A 19,629-nucleotide genomic window follows, 5' to 3' on the forward strand; every position below is an offset into this window, starting at 1 on the left:
TTGCCATGGAAGCTGCCCCAGGCAACTGCAAGTTGCCTTCCAGAACCCCTTCAGCTGGAGGTTTTAACCGCCTCTGAACCGGCTAGGGATCCCGGCTTGCAGCAGGTTACAGCTGCTTTCTCAAGGCTGTCTGCACAGTCACCACCAAAAGCCACCACTAGAGGGCAGTGGCGTACTACAACAGCTGCAACCCTGAGCTACCAGAGGCAAGAGCGCCCCCTGATGCGCTTCAGTAGCTTGGGCAGCGAGGAGGACATGGATGTCCTTCTCTAAAAGTGCATCCTTCTCAAAAAATAAAGACTTATGGGAGCCACGTCGTGGACTGTTCCTGACGGGTGAGGACCCGTTGGCATTGTGTTTTAATATTTCTTTTTCAGGTTGCCCTATTTTGTCCTCACCCTGATGGTCATGTACAGTAAGGACTCCCTTCTTCATCATTTAACCCCTTGCATCCAAGTTCTCGTTGTTTTACCCCCTTTCTCAGGTTACAAGGTAACCTCATGGAACTACAGTTCTAAAATACGCTGCTATTTTAAGTGCTTTTACATAACATTTTATACCTCCCTTTGGATTACAATTAACTCTTTTATCATTCCTGTGGATTACAATTGACTTTTGCCCTGTTTTCAGAGGATTTAACATTAAGCACTTCAAGCAAAAGGACTCAAGCTATATTTGAGCACATTATCGCATTAATAAAATTGCACTATTTTGCTTAAATTTTTACTGTAACGTTAAAAGCTTGAACCCAAAGAAAAGACTCAATGTTTACCTGAGCTCTTTGTGATTTCCTACGGTGATATTATTGCACTAATTGTACCAGTTTACATGTTATGTAATGTTCAAGTATAATATGCTCATTATGTGTATTCTCTTTTAGGTGCCGCAATGTGACCTTCCTGCACTTTTTGTGACAATTGCACTTAACATTGCACTTAATAAAAAATGTAGCAAATTACTCAGTATGCCTGATTTTACAGCTCATGTTCTCTCACCCTCTTTATACGGATGCTTAATACTAATGGCCTACACCCGGTGTTATATACCCATAGGTACCCGGGGTAGGACCAAGTGGTATATCCTGGCAGGTCTAGTAACTACACGGGTAACCCCGCTGCTTCGGGAATGGTTAGAAGTCATAGACCGCTCCTTCCCGCTTGTTATATGTTCAGGATTGCTCCCATCCTGAGGTGTTACTTCCAGGAGTTTCATGGGATTATACTACCCTCTCCTGTGACATTGCCAGAAGCGCATGAAGACGCTAAATACCTCCCCTTCTGAGCCTTTGCCTAAGGTATGGCGCCTCAAACCTTACAGTGCTCCAGACTAAAAAAAATACCTAGTAGCCATTGGCTCCTGAACTGAAAAATTTAGGAGCCAAATTAAGTTTTTAGTCGCCAAATCAAAACCGAATCCAAATTTTGGTATCGTGACAACGCTACGCCGATCAGATACTAAAATTTTGATTCGCTTTCGTCACCATAAAAAAGCTGCGTGCATTTCGCATTTTATGAAACGTTCGGCCCATAATAGAACAGTCCTATCCTATTTTTTGGGATGACAAGGTGACAAAAAAATGGCGAATGCTCACCGCATAGGAGATATTTTTTTATAATTTAATAGTTTGGACTTTTCGGACGCAGCGCTATGTAATATGTTTATTTATTTATTGTTTATATATTTTATATGTAAAATTGGGAAAGCTGGGATTTAAACTTAATATTTTAGGGTACTTTCACATTAGCGATTTTCTTTTCCGGCATAGAGTTCCGTCCTAGGGGCTCTATACCGGAAAAGAACTGATCAGGCATATCCCCCATGCATTCTGAATGGAGAGTAATCCGTTCAGGATGCATCAGGATGTCTTCAGTTCAGTCATTTTGACTGATCAGGCAAAAGATAAAACCGTAGCATGCTACGGTTTATCTCCGGCGAAAAAAACTGAAGACTTGCCTGAATGCCGGATCCGGCATTTTTCCCCATAGGAATGTATTAGTGCCAGATCCGGCATTCAAAATACCGGAATGCCGGATCCGTCCTGTAAAAAGATACAAGACGCATCCGTCTGTCCGCATGACAAGCGGAGAGATGGATTCGTTCTTGCAATGCATTTGTGAGACGGATCCGCATCAAATGCTTTCAGTCACATCCAGATCGGCGGATCCGGCAGGCAGTTCCGACGACGGTACTGCTTGCCGGATCACACTGCCGCAAGTGTGAAAGTAGCCTTAGTGTTTGTGTTTTTTTTATTTTTTACTTACTATTAGCCCCTTTAGGGGCTGGAACCCTTGTCCTATTCACCCTTAGGCCCCTTTCACATGGGCGAAATTTCTGCGCGGGTGCAATGCGTTAGGTGAACGCATTTCACCCGCACTGAATCCGGACCAATTCATTTCTATGGGGCTGTTCACATGAGCGGTGATTTTCACGCATCACTTGTGCGTTGCGTGAAAATCGCAGCATGCTCTATGTTGTTTCTTTTTTCACGCAACGCAGGCCCCATAGAAGTTAATGGAGCTGCGTGAAAATCGCAAGCATATGCAAGCAAGTGCGGATGCAGTGCGATTTTCACGCATGGTTGCTAGGATGAAAGTCTATTCACTATATTATTTTCCCTTATAACATGGTTATAAGGGAAAATAATAGCATTCTTTAATACAGAATGCTTAGTAGGTCAATATAATAAACATTATATACACCCCAGTATAATAAACATTGCTGGCGCAGTGCGCCCCCCCCCAAAACCCCAGTATAATAAACATTGGTGGCGCAGTGGGCAGTGCCAATGAGAGTTAAAAAAAATTAAAAAAATTAACTCACCTCCTCCAATTGATCGCGTAGCAGTTGGTCTCCTGTTCTTTCTTCAGGACCTGTCAAAGGACCTGTGGTGACATCACTGTGCTCATCACATGGTACATCACATGATCCATCACCCTGGCAATGGACCATGTGATGAGCTCAGTGACGTCACCACAGGTCCTGAAGAAAGAACAGGAGACAGGCAGCTACGCGATCAATCGAAGGAGGTGAGTTAATTTATTTTTTATTTTTTATTTTTTAACCCTCATTGGCACTGCCCACTGCACCACCAATGTTTATTATACTGGGGTGTTGAGGGGGGGGGGGGCGCACTGCTCCACCAATAAAGATAACTGACCTGTTAATACAAATACAGGAGGCAGGTGCCGGAATCAAATAGCCGGCACCCGACCTCTATGACAGGGAGCTGCGATCAGCGGCAGTTAACCCCTCAGGTACCGCACCTGAAGGGTTAACTGCCGCCGATCGCAGCTCCCTGTCATAGAGGTCGGGTGTCGGCTATTTGATTCCGGCACCCGGCTCCTGTATTTGTATTAACAGGTCAGTTATCTTTATTGGTGGCGCAGTGGGCACAGCCCCTCCCCTCCTCCGCCCCTCTCTCTTCTTATTGGCGGTGGCGGCAGAAGCACTGGGGGGAGGGAGAGACTCCTCCACTGTGCTGCTGAGAAGAACATCGGCAGCGGGACAGTGAACTATCATCTCCTGTGCCCCCGCCGCTGTATTCAACGGCAGAGCTGCGGCGGCGGGTCTAAAAAGTCTTGTCGCCATTTGTAAATTCTAAGTCGCATTGGCGATCATTTTGGTCGCCATCTGGAGCCCTGCCTTAGAGCCACAATTTAGCTACCCATAGTCACCATAGTGATCGTGTTATAAGCCATATTTTTCAGACTTTGGTACAGGGAAGGGAATACAGGATAAAGCCACCCTTTCATTTGCGGGCATTCCATTACATAATGGTAGGATTACGGAGTAAAGACACCCCCATGCTTTCTTTGGTGTCTAGAGGCCAGGACACTACAAAGTCAGTCAGTAATGTTTGCTTATTGCAGTATTTGGTTCACTGGTTATACAGAGAAAGGTAAACTGTTACGTAGGACACTCTACTTATGCGGGCAGGAACCTTGGGATAGCCGTTTTATGTTTGTCTATGTATGTTTCTATGTGTAATACATGCAGCACTTTGTACTTATTTGGGTACCCCAGAGCAGATTTCTCTCCCTCCTAAGCATAAGCCGAGGGTGACTTAACTCGAAGTAAGGGGGAATGTAACATCCCAGAGTTATGTTGCGAAACTCTTCTACCCCGCTACAACCTGTTAAGAGCATTAACATTGTCATCTTGTGTAATTTCATGTAATTTCCTCACAATTGTGCATTATAAGCCCTGTTACATGTATATTGCTGTAATTTCTATGTTCACCAGCAGGTGACAGCAATGCGTTAGCAGAGACTTAGAGACAGTTTAGTGTTTCTAGACTGAAATACTTCATTCCTGTTTAGCTCCCCCCTCTGTGAGGAGGTGTGGAATGTTCCCAAATACTGCCTCATGGGTGGGGAAGGAAGTTCAGTTAGTGTGCCAGCCACCCCGGCTAGGGGAAGGCTGTGCTTGTAGGAGCAGATATAGGGATCCAAGCCAGGATCTTGTCTCGGCTGAGACATTGATCATCATCCCCAGCCTGAGCCTTGCAGCCTCAGCTGGTAGAAGCAAGCAGCCACCTCCAGTATTCCAGGAAGAAGCATACCCTGTGAAGCCAACTGTGAGTACCGTCCAGAGACCAGGAGAAGCCAAATTCCTCCTCAGCTAGTCAGTCCTCAGGATAGCAGAAGATAGTAAGCGCAGAAGATATAAATTCCTGCCACATTACAGAGCCACAAGCAGACGACTTATCCTGCAAAGAGCTCCAGGCACATGATAGAGCAGAAGCCAGATTCCTGCCACACATTGCCAATACCTGCTGGGATTTCAGACTAATGCTGTATCTCACGTGGATTAATGCTGCAACAAGTAAAGACCAGTTTGAACTTTACCAAAGGTCTGGATCTCATTTACTGCTGCAAATTCCTCAATTACTCCTACTAGCACCACACTCATTTTATTGCAAGTGAGCCAGGATCCAGGAGTCCAAGCGTACCAAGGTAGGAGACACTGTTGACACTATTGCCATTATCACACAGAGACATTACACCACTCTGGCATTCCTAACCTGGTACGTGAGTTACAACACCTTAAAGGGCCATGTGTTAGTACCCTGCGCACGCTGCAAACTATTAACTATCACTCACACCTGACCCAGCCATTGCATATTATTGGTGTCAGAGTACATACCCCAATCCGGCTTACTGCATATCTAGTAACCAGTAAATGGGGTGATCTCTTGTTTGACTACCCATTTACTGTACCTAGCCAGACTACCGATTCTACTCTCTTGTCTCCTGCCCTGATTATGACCTGCATCTTGTTTTTCTCTTTGCCAGATGGATTACGGATGTACGCAGCCTTTCCTGACATTGGACTGTATTCAGACTACTTTGGGAATTTCCAGCTTGCGCAATTTTCTACTGCTGTCATTAAAGAGACTATGTAGAGCTTAGTTTTGGAGGGAGATGCCAGACACAGTGAACTTTCCACTGTCTGGTTTAGCTCTGTTGGACTGTGGTTTACGAATTAAAACTGCTTGGTCATTCACATAGACTTGTAATGAGGCCCAATACAAGTCTATGACAGCCTGGAACTGCAACGTTGTTCCTGTTGGGCTGTTTTTCTTCATCTTTACCCCTACTTCCCCTACTTCCAATAGAAGGTTCTAGATCAGTTAAAAACTTCAAATGTAGAACAGTCAGAGACCCTAGTGGTCTGCAGATAGGGGTTAGGAGAGACTCAGCCAGACTACACGAATGACCAAAAGAAGATGGCGAGACTGTGATACTCTACCACAGAGCCTGGGTCACCAGCCGTTTGTCTAGGGACCCAGCTGGGCAACTTAGCTACAGAGCCAGGCTTTTGGCCAGGGTACCAGCCTTCTAAGAAAGAGAGTGACATCTAGCTCAGGCATTTCCTTAGAGCCTTCTGCTACCAGAGACAAGTCTGAAGAAGCCAGCTTGAATTCCTCAAATAAAGAAGTACACTGGTTTACTGCAGACCCTGACTCTCTGGACTTATTTCCCATTGGGGTGCACCATGCCATACTATCTTCTTTGGAGAACAACAACACATAGTGATACCTCAACAGTGTCCATGGGACCTAGCATAGCATTGAGGCTTCAATTCCGACCACTGCAAGTTTCCCTTTAAGATTACCTTCTTACCCCTTATGTTTTACTTTCTTACTTTACTTGTTTAGCCTCAGAGTTTTATGTTACATGGTAGGACAATGATTGGAATTCATAGATATAAAAAACTGATGTGAACATTTTTGGACTATTTTGCAAAAGAGCTTCAGGTTATTCCCTTTGTCCTTGGAGATGTGATACATAAATACATGGGCTTATTTTTACTCTCAATATTTCAAATATACTGTACCAAAGTTATGAAGAGAATTTTACATTGCGGCCGCCTCCTGAGGATGTGAACACTGTGGGCTTCACTGGAACTGTGGATAAAAATAGACCTCAAACCAACAAAAATGCATAAAACTGTCCATTGGAGAGAAGGAAGGTGCATGAATGCTTTGTCTAAATAACCACATATGATGGGAAAGTTATTGGGAAAGCATCCTCCAAGGGGAGAGGATCAACACATCTTTTCACACATTTGAAGGATTATTTTTGTGATGGAAATGGTGATGAAAAATGTGTAGTAAAGTGCAGATCTCCACTCCATGGTCTTGAGAGATTTAAGCCCAGTATAAGGTAGGATTCTTTATATGCAAATCATAAGACATATAGAACAAACATCTGATTCAGAACATTTACCGAAAAAATCTGGAGAATAGTACAGCCAAATATGAACAAATAAGAGTTATGGAAATGTTGGTTACGGATAGATAGGAGATAGATAGATAGGAGATAGATAGATAGATAGATAGATAGATAGATAGATAGATAGGAGATAGATAGATAGCTAGATAGATAGATAGATAGATAGATAGATAGGAGATAGATAGATAGTAGAAAGATTAATAGGAGATAGATAGATATTAGATAGGAGATAGATATAAGATAGATAGGAGATAGATATGAGATAGACAGTTAGATAGTAGATAGGAGATAGATTAATTGGAGATAGATAGATAGATAGATATATATTAGATAGATAAATATTAGATAGATAGATAGATATGAGATAGATAGATAGATAAATAAATAGATAGATAGATATGAGATAGATAGATAGATAAATAGATAGATAGATAGATATTAGATATGAGATAGATAGATAGAATGAATTTGGAAAGACATTTTTACTTCATATTTTGTGTAAATTTTTTTAAAAAAGCAAGTTTTTCTCACATAATTCTGCAATCAATAGCCCATAATGACAAAGACTGTTTAAAAGCAGAATGTTCGAAATCTTTGCTAATTTATTGAAAAGGAAAAACAAAAACCCTTTACTCAAGACTTAGTTGAAGCCCCTTTGGCAGTGATTAGAGCCTCCAGTCTTCTATGAGGTCCAGAGCTCTGAGTCAGGTTTTCAATAAGAATAAGAATATCTCTGTACTTTGCTCCATTCAGTTTTCCCTAAACCCTGACCAGTCTCCCTGTCCAAACCACTGAAAAGCACCCCCACAGCATGATGCTGCCACCACCATGCTTCACTGTAGTGATGGTATTGGGCAGGTTATGAGCAGTGCCTCAGTTCCTCCAGACATGACACTTACAATTGAGGCCAAAAAGTTAAATCTTGGTTTCATCAGAGCAGAAAATCTTGTCTCTCACAGTCTGAGAGTCCATTAGCTGCATTTTGCAAACTCTCATGTGTCTTTTACTGAGGGGAGGCTTCATTCTGGCCACTCTGCCATAAAGCCCAGATTGGTGGAGACTGCAGTGATGGTGACCTTCTGGAAGTTTTTCTCATCTACACACAGGATCTTTGGAGCTCAATCAGTGTGAGCATTGGGTTCTTGGTCACCTCTCTTACCAAGGCCCTTCTCTTCTGATTACTTAGTTTGGTGGGGCGGCAAGCTCTATGAAGAGTCCTTGTTGTTTCAGACTTTAGTTTCTGCCATTTAAGAATTATGAAGGCTACTGTGGAAACTTTCAGTGCAGCAGAAATGCTTTTGTCCCCGTCTCCAGATCTGTACCTCCACACGAACAGAAGAGAGGTGGAACCAGCAGTTTATGGGGTTGGATTGCAGTGCTGAGCTGCACACAGACGATCCAGAAGGTCCCCGTCGCTGTCTGGTGTAGGGATGCTCTGTGTACCACGGTTGCTGCACATGTTACATCAGGACACCCTATTCAGGGCAGAGTGGGCGGATGGCAAGAGTTTTAAACTGAGTAAGAGTTAGGAGGGGCACTCTACAGCACCTCACATATAAAAAACAAAAAACAAATTCCTGCCCATCTGGGTACATTTCATAAAAATTCATGGCCAGAAAACAAAGTTACTAGTGTTGATCGAGCACCAAAGTGCTCGGGTGCTCGAGTAGAACACCTTGGGATGCTTGGGTACTCTACCGAGCACCTGAGCACAATGGAAGTCAATGGGAGAACCCGAGCATTAAACCAGGCACCCCCTGCTCTGAAGAGGGGAGGGTGCCTTGTTCATAGAAAGGGTCAGAAATTGATGGAAACACCACCGAAATGGTTCGGGAACAGCATGGGGAGGATGTCTAGATGCATCTTGGACTCCCAGGTCGCTGCTGGGAACGATGTTGTCCGAGTAGTACGCCAATTTTACAGACTGACAATAATACGCACTAAACCGAAGATAAAATCGATTTTAGAGGAAAAATTGTTAGGAAACATTCTTTCCTGTATATTTACTTGTATATAAAGTGCAAGTGCTGCCAAAAATTACAAGGAAGATTCACTCCGATACAACCTGTATATCACATAAAGGAGGGCCTCATTCACATTGTGGTACAATCGTTCAGGTAGTGGGACTTCTACACTCATAAAGCCTATGCACTAAGTGAAAGGGCTGCCCAAAATTACAAGGAACTGGCACTACAATAGACACTTTATTACACATAAAGGAGGGCATCATACACACCCTTTAAAAATTATGATTCCTGGCCTGTTGGTGACCCACAAAAACATTAGGGGCGAGGGCCTGTTGGTGACCCTCAAAAACATTAGGGGCGAGGGCCTGCTGCTGAACTGACCATTAAAAAAAATTATGGTTGAGGGCCTGCTGTTGAGCTGACTCTCTAAAACATTAGGGGCGAGGGCCTGCTGCTGATCTGACCATGGAAAAAATTATGGGCGAGGGTCTGCTGCTGAGGTGACCATCTAAAACATTATGGGCGAGGGCCTGCTGCTGAGCTGACCATCTAAAACATTATGGGCGAGGGCCTGCTGCTGAGCTGACCATCTAAAACATTAGGGGCGAGGGCAGCCTAATAAGTTTGTTGATATGATGGAGGAGGAGGATGATAAAAGGAAGATTGAACTATATACACTTTTTTGTGGTGGAAGGGGTGCATGGGAATACAGTGTGTTCAATACACCATAAAAGCCACATTTAAAGTGCCTTTATGTTCAGCCGCTTTCCTCTGGTGGAGTAGAGAAGTCAGGGGCAATCCAGGCCTTGTTCATTTTGATAAGAGTCAACCTGTCAGCATTTTCAGTTGACAGGTGGATACGCTTATCAGTTATTATGCCCCCAGCAGCACTAAATACCCGATCTAACAAAACGCTGGCGGCAGGGCAGGCCAACACCTCCAAGGCGTAGAGCGCCAGTTCGTGACACATGTCCAGCTTGGACACCCAGTAGTTGTAAGGCACTGAGGGATCATTGAGGACGCTGACACGGTCTGCTACGTACTCCTTCACCATCTTCCCAAATTTTTCTCTCCTTGTGACACTAGGCTGCGCATCAGGGTGAGGGTGCTGGCGGGGTGTCATGAAACTGTCCCAGGCCTTGGAGAGTGTTTTCTTGCCTCTGTTGGAACTGCTGTGTGTTCCCCTCGTCTCCCCTCCTCGGTTGCCCAAGGAACTACGTACTCTGCTGCCAGCGTTGTCAGCTGGAAAATTTTGGAGCAATTTTTCCACAAGGATCTTCTGGTATTGCACCATTTTGCTAGTTCTCTGAGAAGACGAACGGAGGGTAGTCTGGCTATCACCCTGTGTACTGTCTTCCCCCATTTCCACCTCTTCCACATGCAAAGCGTCCTCCTTCATTGTGAGCAGCGAGCGTTTCAGTAGACACAGAAGTGGGATGGTTAAGCTGATAATAGCGTTATCGCCGCTCACCATCTGTGTTGATTCCTCAGAGTTGCCTAAAACCTCACAGAGGTCAGACAACCATGCCCACATGTCGCTTGTGAAGAGCAGAAGCTTACTGGAAAGGCGACGACCATGTTGCAGCTGGTATTCCACTACTGCCCTCTGCTGCTCACAAAGCTTGGCCAACATGTGGAACGTCGAGTTCTAGCGCGTGCTTACGTCGCACAACAGTCGGTGAGCTGTCAATTGCAAGCGCTGCTGCAGCGTTGCCAGACCGGTGGCAGCTGTGGATGGGCACACACGCGCCGCACCGACACCAGTAGCTCAGACAAATTGGGGTAGGTTTTGAGAAACCGCTGAACCACTACGTTGAACACGCGGGCTAGGCATGGTATGTGTGTGATCTTGCCGAGCTCCAAACCTGCCACTAAGTTACGGCCATTATCAGACACAACCATGCCTGATTCTAGGTTGAGTGGAATATGAAGACCAGGAGGATAGCTCCAGCATACACCATGGCTGGAGTACCCCTCAGCTTCAGGCTTCCAGCAGAGGCTAAATAGCCCAAGCAGTCACACCCAGACACATAAACCCAGTGTTCACAAAACACTAGGAAGGGAGTTAACCCTTCCAACACCAGACAAGGGAAGGAAGCCACTTAAATGGGAAGTGCACACACAAGCATAGAAAGCTACACGTTGCCGCAGGCAACAACATGCGTGGCAACCATGTCACGGCAATCACCCAGAAGGCCGAGACACTGCCACCGCATGCACACACAGCAGCAACACGTTGCCGCGGGCAACCGCAAGTGTAGCAACAGTGTCACAGCGCACACCATAGGCCGTGACAGTCTCATCCTCATCATCAACCTCTTGAGACACTAATTGCCGTTGACTTATTGGCAATTGTGTCGTATCATTATCATCCACCTCGTGAAACACTAATTGCCGTTCCCCACCGTCATCTTCTTGTGACTGCGGATGCTCAAGAGTTTGGGCATCAGTGCAGAAGATCTCCTCATGTCCCTCTTCAAGCGGGCTTGGCGAGAGGCCCAAATCAAGGAATGGTGATGAAAACGGCTCCTCGGAATATCCGAGTGTGGGATCACTTGTTTGCCAAGACTCTCCATGGTGGGAGGAAGGAGGATCAGGGTGAGGATTCTGTGGACCAGACTCTTGGCTACTGAGACTGTACTTTGTGGAAGACAGGGTGGTGCTTAACTGACTGGAAGCATTATCTGCTGCAATCCAACCGACCACCTGGTCGCACTGGTGTGACTTCGAGTGATGTCCTGCGCCGCCCTGCAAACTGGGACATGAAGCTAGGTATCGTGGATGAGTGTGCTTCTTGTGCTCTGGCAGCAGGCACAGTTTCACCATGCCCAGGGCCACGGCCTCTGCGTACACCATCAGCAGCACGGCCACTTCCTTGTCCCTTACTGCTCGCCTTCAGCATATTAAATGGTATATATGCTTGCAAGTATGTCACACGTACAGTAGCGCAGGTTTTGTAAGTGTATGCGCAAATAAATTAAACTGAATGTCACTGATATTTATGATGCACAAACGCGTAGCGCAGGTAATGTCGCTGTGACCAGCGGCTAATAAAAAATTACAGGGAATGTCACTGATATTTGGGATGCGCAAACATTATACAGGAGATGTAGCGCAAGTAATGTCGCTGTCCGCAGAGGACACCATCTACGGAAAAAGTACACTGGATGTCACAGATATTTTTAGTATGTGCACACGTTAAACAGGAGATGTAGCGCAGATAATGTCGCTGTCCGCAGCGTCTACGGAAAAAGTACACTGGATATCACAGAAATTTTTAGGATGCGCAAACGTTATACAGGAGATGTAGCGCAGGTAATGTAACTGTCCGCCACGGACACCGTCTACGGAAAAAGTACACTGGATGTCACAGAAATTTTTAGGCTGCGCACACGTTACACAGGAGATGTAGCGCAGATAATGTCGGTGTCTGCAGCGGCCAAACAATTGCAAGCTATTTAGCTCAGGTTGCGCTAAAAATATATATTGCTGCAGGACACAACAATAGTCCTTAAAAGGACTTTTGGGTCTCTAACACCAACCCTGCCTAACCAAAAAATAAAATTCAATTCCCTACATTATCTGTCCCTTCTACAGCACAGCTCTCCCTGACTAAGGGCTCATGCACACGACCGTTGTTGTTTTGCGGTCCGTTTTTCACAGATCCGTTGTTCCATAGCTGAGGTTTTTTTTCTCTCTGATTTAAGTCCTATTCCGTTCCGTTATTCCACAAAACATATCCGTATAATTTCCGAATGCGATCCGTTTTTTGAGGATCGGAAACGGAAACAGTAACTTATTAGTCACCAAACACATGAGCAATATGGGCGGGGCACAGCATTTCTACAGTATGGATCCACAAAATACGGATGAGATACGGATGACATACGGATGTGTTCCGTGTGCGTTCTGTGTTTTTTGCGGACCCATTGACTTGAATGGCACCTCGGACCGAGCATGGCACTCGAGCACACGCGGTATTCGGCCGAACACCGCAATGTGCCGAGCATCGCGATGCTCGAGCCGAACTGGTGTTCGGCCGGGCATGCTCGATCATCACTAAAAGTTACCAAAAACCTCAGCCTAGTAAACCTAACGTTCTTAGATATTTTTTATCTCACCCATCTTGGGTGAGAGGTACACTGTCTCAGGTTTACAATTTTTCTGACTTGATAAATGTTTTTCTGACTTGTTGCTTGCAGCCAACACTAGGGGGAGCCAGCCGCATACGTATTTTTGCAACAAGTTTGAACTTACAGTTTGACCTTTCCATAGGACAGATCATCAATATCTGATCGGCTGATGTCCAACCCCTGACAATCCTACTGATTAACAGTTTTCAAAAGCTGCGGTGCCAGAACCAGTCACCAGAACTACACAGCTCCATGCACTGTCTAGTGGCCTTGCAGTAACCAGTCACAGCCATAACACAGTGTATAGATCTGGTGCTGGCAGCTCATGAGAACAGCTGAATGATGGGGGTGTTTGGAGTCCCCCACTGAACTGATATTGATTACCTATCCTGCAAATATCCATATGTGATAGAGCTCCCTCTAGTGGTGGCTGCATGTAACTGGAATTATATAATTTTATAGTATTTCAAGTCAGAAAAGTAAAGTTCCGTGCCGGAATTGGACCCATGCCAATATTGATGACCTCTAGGCTATGGATAGGCTATCTGCAGTATAGATAAGTCCTGGAAAACATGTAGCATGTAGTAAGCTTCCCCGGGTAATTAGGCCCAGACACTACATTAATGACCTGCCGCCTTGATTAGGAACCGCTGAATCTGTAAAACAAAGAAAGTGGGCTCAATTGGCGCTGACCTCTTAATTCTCCACACAGCACCGGCTTCCTCTCGGAGGCCCCCCTCTTTCTATGACTCCGCTCTTCTGTAATCAGGGAAATGTCTGAGATCTTTTTCAATATGTTGGCAAAATAAACTGTGGCAGAAAACTACTGGGATGATCAGCACATGGTGACCAGAGTCTGAACATAAACATAAGTGCGGTTACGTGTATATACTGCACACTTCTGCTAATCCTTTAAGGATATACAGTCAATGACTTCAAAGGCCTGAGGGATACATTGAGTGCGCCACCGGGAACAGCCTGGTTCTTATGCATCCTCCAAAGCTTGCAATTTCTGCCATAGGCCCCCTACTCAGTTCTACATCATAGCCTGGCCGCATAGTGGAAGGTCTCCTGGACAGAGACATTTCTGTGTGATTAAGGACAATCGGAGTGCGGTCTGTCGGAGACTCATTTGCACTTCTATCTCCTTGTTTATTGGGACAGGACAGCTGGTCTTCCTATTAGTCTGCTGACTCCCAGCCAGGGGTCTGATCTCCTCCTTACACGCTGAGCTTCTGGTTTCTTCACCCACCACAGAGGACACGCTCCTCACATCTGACAGTGCTTGTGGTTTTTTATGATTAATTATATTATCTATCTATCTATCTATCTATCTATCTATCTATCTATCTATTATCTATCTCATATCTACCTATCTATCTATCTATCTATCTATCTCATATCTACCTATCTATCTATCTATCTATCTATCTATCTATCTATCTATTATCTATCTATCTATCTATCTATCTATCTATCTATCTATCTATCTATCTATCTATCTATCTCATATCTATCTATCTATCTATCTATTATCTATCTATCTATCTATCTATCTTCTATCTCCTATCTATCTATCTATCTATCTATCTATCTACACTGCGTGCAGAATTATTAGGCAAATGAGTATTTTGACCACATCATCCTCTTTATGCATGTTGTCTTACTCCAAGCTGTATAGGCTTGAAAGCCTACTACCAATTAAGCATATTAGGTGATGTGCATCTCTGTAATGAGAAGGGGTGTGGTCTAATGACATCAACACCCTATATTAGGTGTGCATAATTATTAGGCAACTTCCTTTCCTTTGGCAAAATGGGTCAAAAGAAGGACTTGACAGGCTCAGAAAAGTCAAAAATAGTGAGATATCTTGCAGAGGGATGCAGCACTCTTAAAATTGCAAAGCTTCTGAAGCGTGATCATCGAACAATCAAGCATTTCCTTCAAAATAGTCAACAGGGTCGCAAGAAGCGTGTGGAAAAACCAAGGCGCAAAATAACTGCCCATGAACTGAGAAAAGTCAAGCGTGCAGCTGCCAAGATGCCACTTGCCACCAGTTTGGCCATATTTCAGAGCTGCAACATCACTGGAGTGCCCAAAAGCACAAGGTGTGCAATACTCAGAGACATGGCCAAGGTAAGAAAGGCTGAAAGACGACCACCACTGAACAAGACACACAAGCTGAAACGTCAAGACTGGGCCAAGAAATATCTCAAGACTGATTTTTCTAAGGTTTTATGGACTGATGAAATGAGAGTGAGTCTTGATGGGCCAGATGGATGGGCCCGTGGCTGGATTGGTAAAGGGCAGAGAGCTCCAGTCCGACTCAGACGCCAGCAAGGTGGAGGTGGAGTACTGGTTTCGGCTGGTATCATCAAAGATGAGCTTGTGGGGCCTTTTCGGGTTGAGGATGGAGTCAAGCTCAACTCCCAGTCCTACTGCCAGTTTCTGGAAGACACCTTCTTCAAGCAGTGGTACAGGAAGAAGTCTGCATCCTTCAAGAAAAACATGATTTTCATGCAGGACAATGCTCCATCACACGCATCCAAGTACTCCACAGCGTGGCTGGCAAGAAAGGGTATAAAAGAAGAAAATCTAATGACATGGCCTCCTTGTTCACCTGATCTGAACCCCATTGAGAACCTGTGGTCCATCATCAAATGTGAGATTTACAAGGAGGGAAAACAGTACACCTCTCTGAACAGTGTCTGGGAGGCTGTGGTTGCTGCTGCACGCAATGTTGATGGTGAACAGATCAAAACACTGACAGAATCCATGGATGGCAGGCTTTTGAGTGTCCTTGCAAAGAAAGGTGGCTATATTGGTCACTGATTTGTTTTTGTTTTGTTTTTGAATGTCAGAAATGTATATTTGTGAATGTTGAGATGTTATATTGGTTTCACTGGTAAAAATAAATACTTGAAATGGGTATATATTTGTTTTTTGCTAAGTTGCCTAATAATTATGCACAGTAATAGTCACCTGCACACACAGATATCCCCCTAAAATAGCTAAAACTAAAAACAAACTAAAAACTACTTCCAAAAATATTCAGCTTTGATATTAATGAGTTTTTTGGGTTCATTGAGAACATGGTTGTTGTTCAATAATAAAATTAATCCTCAAAAATACAACTTGCCTAATAATTCTGCACTCCCTGTATCTATCTATCTATCTATCTATCTATCTATCTATCTATCTATCTATCTATCTATCTATCTATCTCTATCTATCTATCTATCTATCTATCTATCTATCTATCTATATCCTATCTATCTATCTATCTATCTATCTATCTCCTATCTATCTATCTATCTATCTCCTATCTATCTATCTATCTATCTATCTATCTATCTCATATCTATCTATCTATCTATCTATCTATCTATCTATCTATCTATCTATCTATCTCATATCTATCTATCTATCTATCTCCTATCTATCTATCTATCTATCTATCTCATATCTATCTATCTATCTATCTATCTATCTCCTATCTATCTATCTATCTATCTATCTCCTATCTATCTATCTATCTATCTATCTATCTTCTATCTATCTATCTCCTATCTATCTATCTATCTATCTATCTATCTCCTATCTATCTATCTATCTATCTATCTCCTATCTATCTATCTATCTATCTATCTATCTATCTATCTATCTATCTATCTCATATCTATCTATCTATCTCCTATCTATCTATCTATCTATCTATCTATCTATCTATCTCCTATCTATCTATCTATCTATCTATCTATCTATCTATCTCATATCTATCTATCTATCTATCTATCTATCTATCTATCTATCTATCTATCTATCTCATATCTATCTATCTATCTATCTATCTATCTATCTATCTCCTATCTATCTATCTATCTATCTATCTCCTATCTATCTATCTATCTATCTATCTATCTATCTATCTATCTATCTCCTATCTATCTATCTATCTATCTATCTATCTCATATCTATCTATCTATCTATCTATCTATCTATCTATCTATCTATCTCCTATCTATCTATCTATCTCCTATCTATCTATCTATCTATCTATCTATCTATCTATCTCATATCTATCTATCTATCTATCTCCTATCTATCTATCTATCTATCTATCTATCTATCTATCTATCTATCTATCTATCTATCTCATATCTATCTATCTATCTATCTATCTATCTCCTATCTATCTATCTATCTATCTCCTATCTATCTATCTATCTATCTATCTATCTATCTCCTATCTATCTATCTATCTATCTATCTATCTATCTATCTATCTATCTATCTATCTATCTCATATCTATCTATCTATCTATCTATCTATCTCATATCTATCTATCTATCTATCTATCTATCTATCTATCTATCTATCTCCTATCTATCTATCTATCTATCTATCTATCTATCTATCTATCTATCTCCTATCTATCTCCTATCTATCTATCTATCTATCTATCTATCTATCTATCTATCTATCTATCTATCTATCTCATATCTATCTATCTATCTATCTCATATCTATCTATCTCCTATCTATCTATCTATCTATCTATCTATCTATCTATCTATCTATCTATCTATCTATCTATCTATCTATTATCTATCTATCCATATCTGTCTATCTATCTATCTATCTATCTATCTATCTATCTATCTATCTATCTATCTATCTATGAACAAAGCAGCACAATCCTAATAGAATAATACGTCGTTGTGGCAGCATGCTCAATCCTGATTAATTATCCAAAAAACATAAAAAAGAACACCGCAGTGCTCCAAGCAGAGATGAAGTGAAGTATAGTGATTTCTTCACCCATGCTTACAGTAGCAACGTTTCCGTCCTGTGACAGGACCTTTCTCAAGCAGAACAATGCTGACAATTAATTTTCAGGGGTGGACTGGTGGGCCGATGCGGAGGGAGCCGCCCGAGCCCTCCTTACTGCCGCTGGTCGGGTACATAAAGATCTGGTGCTCTCAGCGCTAACTCTGGGAGAGCAGGTACTTATATACCCGGCTCGCGGCCGCAGCAACTCTGTGAAATGAAAGCTGAATACTGCGATGGGGCACGGCTCCCTGCCCTGCTGTTCACCCTCTTAGGCCACAGGCCACTGTATGAGGCAGTGTAGAAATGGTGCAGGGACACAGACATCACAGGCGCAGGCCGGAAAAAGCTCTGTGGCTTGCACCGAAGTTGGTGACTTGGAACGGCACTAGGGTATTTTATTTTTTTCTTCTTTCCTCGGCCACTTGGGGAGCAGAATACTGGGGGCACTATAGGGGTCGTTATTAGGGGAAGTCCAGGCAGGCTTGGTGCTGTGGCCCACATCTCACCTCCTAAACCACTGCTTTATATCTTAATTACAGACAATTGTAGGAGGAGAAGGAGGACAGAACGTGGCAGCTATTGATGGTTACCAGCTTCTGGGGCAGTATATTCTTCCGTACTGTGGTATTTGGTTCTGCTGGGATGGTATTCTGTGCTGCACTATGGTATTATTGGCCCTGCCAACTTGTATTGGCCCCATCTACTTGTCTTGCCCAACCTTCTATCAATTTGGACCAGTTTACAACATTGGGGCCACTTTTAGTTTTTTTCCATCGCCACTCTAAGTTCCTAGTCCGCCCCTGACTTAAGCCCACAGTGGACACATAGCTGACTTGAGACAAGTTCTGGTCACAGGGGAACCCAGTGCAGGACTTGTGGTTAAAGCGGCCCTGGTCCCAATCCTCGGCTCATGTAAACGGAACCGCAATCATGTCGTAATATCGCCAAACAGTAACAGTGCTGGAACAAGATAACAAGGCGTTATAGTGTCCATAGGCCACCATAAATGCAAGGTATAGATTTCCAACTAGTCCTTAGGGAGGAGGTTTAGACTTGAGCATGCATGGTCTAGTCAGGATGACGGTGGCCCTTTGTGGACAGAGGTCAGTGCCGTATGATGTGTAATCTTACCTTAATATACATATATCCCTCTATATATACTCTCTGAAAGTTTGATGAATTTTAGAAGTTCACGTCAAGCAATCATTCTTCAGTTCTGTAAAATACACCACGTATTCACGGGTCACAGGGAGGCCTCGTGCCGCACAGCGTCATGTATGTTACCACTTTTCTGCCTTGTTTTATTTTTCGAGACTTATACACAGTACAATGAAGCCTTAGAAAAACAAAACACAAAGCTGAATCGGCAGAGCGACCACGGGGCCAATGAAGAGAAGCATTGCCTGCTGACATCACCCTCCACATGACTGACGGCTGCTTACCTTATAGGAACAATGTTGTACAGTTTTAATGGTAATATTCTCTCCTAGGAGCCGCTCAGGAGGAAACTTACTGTAAACTTCTGTGCCGGCTGCTCAGCTGAAATTAGGCATTTCACTCCATTTCTATTTTTCTTGCTCCTTTGTGACATTCAGTGAAACAGATCAATATTCACCACGTCGGATATCGCCCTTTTACCATATCCTTTACTTTTACAATCACTAATGAGAAACACATTACACCTGCTTTTCTTCATCTTAAGTGACTGGGTGTATACAGAAGTAGTGTCAGATTTACATAATTCTTCAAAGCTGTGTGCATATACGAAATACAGAAGTATATAGCCAGTTAGGAGCAATTGAAGCCAGTTTGGAGGTATTAGGTATCTGACCAAATAATAATCTCTTAATCCTATGTGCTTTTTGGAATGACTCCATATGATAGCAGCTCATCGTGGTTTATTCCCCTTGGTGTCCAGTGGGTGGGGATGTGTTGGTCTTAGTTAATATTCCCCCGG

The sequence above is a fragment of the Bufo bufo genome, chromosome 5 (genome assembly GCF_905171765.1).
Source record: "Bufo bufo chromosome 5, aBufBuf1.1, whole genome shotgun sequence".
Classification (NCBI taxonomy): Eukaryota; Metazoa; Chordata; class Amphibia; order Anura; family Bufonidae; genus Bufo; species Bufo bufo.